Here is a 3,254-nt window from a genome sequence, read left to right as displayed (position 1 = left end):
CCATCCCCCAACTCAAGACACCCTATAAGGAGAGGAGAACACAGAGGCTGATATTTTCTAGGAACTCTAAGAGGCAAAGCAGCTGTGGGACCAGAGTCAGTCTCATGCAGGTCTTAAATGCAGGGTAAGGAGCAGCTGTCACAGTGACTGAGGATGCATCAACATGTCAGGTTTCCCAAGGGGAGTTACAACAAAATGACCTTCTAATATGGTAACTGTTTCTAGGGAGGACAAATGGGGAAGACGCACAAAGATGTTTCACATCCAAGTGTCTGGAGAGTAGTCTCAGCTTCCCTATCAAATATATAAAAACGCATGTTTATATAACATTTTCATTCCTTAACATTATTGTAAGAGTCTTGTTAAGATGCAGAGGGTCTCACTATGATGTTGCAGCTGGCTTCAAACTTGTGGTCTTTCTGCCTCAGCATCTGGAGTCCCTGGAGTTGTGGGCATGTGTTACCACACTGGTTTATCATCCAGCACTTACAAGAAGATGCTATAGATGGAAGTGGCAGCGAAAGTCCAAGTTTAACCTCATCAATTTAGCAAGATGCTATCTTAAAAGTTAAAAATAAAATTGGGATACATATCAGTGGCAAAGCAGGTCTAGGTTCAAACCTCAGTAACAAAAAAAGAATATGCTGCCATTTACAATATCATAGATGAGAGTGTGGCCCGGCAGCTCAGATCAAGCAGGGCCTTCCTTACGTGGGATTGTGTGGAATACACTGCCAGTCTCTTGTCTTCCATTCACCACGGCTGCTTCTGATATTCAGGTGAAAGAACTGGAGAAGTGAGCCTCAGGCCAGGCTTTTGATTCTCAGCCCTAGGTCAAATAACCCATCCCATATTTCTCCCTTTCCCCTCCAAAAAAGGATCTTTCCCTGGAGGAAATTCAGAAAAAATTAGAAGCTGCAGAAAAAAGACACGAGGCCCATGAAGCTGAGGCCTTGAAGCAGCTGGCTGAGACACGAGAGCATGAGGAAGAGGTGCTTCAGAAAGCAACAGAAGAAGACCAGACCTCAGTAAGACCGCGGAGAGAAGCCGACCCTCAAAACACAAGCTAGCCCAGAACTGAAAGGCGCAAACGGCTGCCAGGCTGCAGCATTTGCAGTAAGCACGTGGAAGGAGTGCAGAAGGAAGAACCCAGAGACGCTTCCTGAGACTGAAGCTGACGGATTCGTCCTGAGCACTGACTCCCCTGCCCCTTCCTAAATATCTCAAGACGGTACTGGCCAGTGTCACTTTATGTTTTCCCTCCTGACAAATGATCCAGAAGCTGATGTAGGACTGTGTAGGTGGATGCAGACGGCAAGATGTTGTTTTAGGTGGTAAAGGGGAGACGCTTGGAATGTTTTAATCTTTTTCTAAATGGTTGGTCTTTTGGGGATTCATCGCACACAAATGGAGCACAACTCTTCATTTCTCTGGTTGTACATGACGTAGAGTCACACCATTCATGTAATCATCCCTGTTTAAAGTGTTGGTCTTTTTAATTAGCTATTTTTATTGTTGTATCTTTTCTACTTCAGTGCACTTGGTGTACTGGGTTCATGGCTAGTACTGTATGGGCTCCGTGAAAACAGGTTAGTGAAGAGTATGTAATGGTTTCTTTCAAATTGTTAGAAGCTGAATATCTGTTCACTTTTCAAACACAGTTCTGTCCCAATCTTATCAGATGCTGCTGTACTTAAATGTTTAATAAAACTGCACAGAACTGTTAAAAAAAAATAACATGGATGAAGCTGGAAGACTTCATGGTAAATGAAATAATCCAGACAGAGAAAAAAAATCTATTGCATATTCTATGTGTGGAATCTGGGGGAAAAAATAGTTGAGTATAAGAGAATGGTGGTTACTACAGGACAACAGTTAATAATACTGCACTGTATACTAGACATTCCAAAGAGAGTAGGATTTTAGGTGTTCTTACTGCAGAATCACTAAATATGTGAGATGATGTATTTTATTAGCACACATCCACTTACATATTAATTACATTTGGTGTGATATTTTCGTATATGCATACACATGCACTGATAATGTCCAATCTCCCTTCTTCCACACTCGCTGTCACAGAACCCTTCCCAGCCAGAGTCAATACTTTCACATTCATTTTATTTTAGCTGCCACATATAATAATAGATCATAGATCATAGACAGAATGTGATACATTTCCTTCTGTGTCTGTCCTTTCATCACTTAGTATTACATCTTCTAGTTCCATCTATTTTGCTGAAAATTACAGGATCTCATCTTTCTGGCTGGATAATAATACTCCCTTATGAATATATAACACTTTCTGAGGCATATTTTAAATTGCTTACCTATGTCACTAATTTTTCTCTTTGTATATATTGCTAAACATACTGTTACACAAATTTATACAATAAAAGAAAGAAGGAATAAAGTCAATCAGGACACTATACTACTTGGCTTGCTTTTATTCAACTGAAAGAAGTAATCTAAAGCATGAATAAAAAGTCATGTCTCTATTTTACTTTAAATTTGAAGATAAATAAGATAATGACCTGCTAATTCACTTTGAACCTGTCAATCACTGAACAAACTTGGGGGTCTTCAGTAGATTCTATCACACGGAAAAGCTTCTCTCCTACAATGAAATAAAGGACCAGGGTGATAGGCGTGTGACTTGTGATCCTTCTGCAAACGTACACTTTCACTGCTCCACTTATTTGGTCCAAAGCCCTCAAGTTCACTTCGTCCATCAATGAGGTCTTTGGTTGTGTGTGTGTGTGTTTCGGAGGTGGTCCTGGACTTTGACACGTCTTTGCTATTTTCTGTCACAAGCTAGGCAAGGAATTCTGCCCATGCTTACCAGGGATTGCTGACACTGACGTTTCTCATCCATCAAAATGCAGACAGTGACACATTTGCGAGTTCAGACCTCGTCATGAGCCCAACTCTACTACTATGAAGGCCAAGAATGCAATCACTTTAAAAACACTTCTATCTTTCACCTCATTTGAAAAAACCACAAAACTGACATAGCAAAGTTACAACACCCCTGACTTTGACAAAGTCCAAGATTCTGGTGAGAATCTCAGTCAAAATCGTGTCCCTGTAAGTCGGAACTCAAGAAGACAAGACCACAAGCTGCCACAAACCATCACTTAGCATTACATCATCTAGTTCCACTGCCAGGCACAAGCGATGACAGAAACACTAGCCAGCAAACGTCCCTGTTCTTCATCTAGTAGAGAGAGAATCATAAAAAATCCACCAGTCTC

At 41.0% G+C, this 3,254-nt stretch overlaps 1 pseudogene; it reads left to right on the top strand.

Moving 5' to 3' along the window:
• Nucleotides 1-665: 665 nt before the first annotated feature.
• On the top strand, nucleotides 666-1,218 carry LOC124975122 (stathmin-like; annotated as a pseudogene).
• The last annotated feature ends 2,036 nt before the right edge of the window (nucleotides 1,219-3,254 follow it).

The sequence above is a fragment of the Sciurus carolinensis genome, unplaced genomic scaffold, assembly GCF_902686445.1.
Source record: "Sciurus carolinensis unplaced genomic scaffold, mSciCar1.2, whole genome shotgun sequence".
NCBI classification, from domain to species: domain Eukaryota; kingdom Metazoa; phylum Chordata; class Mammalia; order Rodentia; family Sciuridae; genus Sciurus; species Sciurus carolinensis.
Note: the sequence above shows the minus strand (reverse complement) of the source record. Positions and strands in the feature narration are given on the sequence as shown.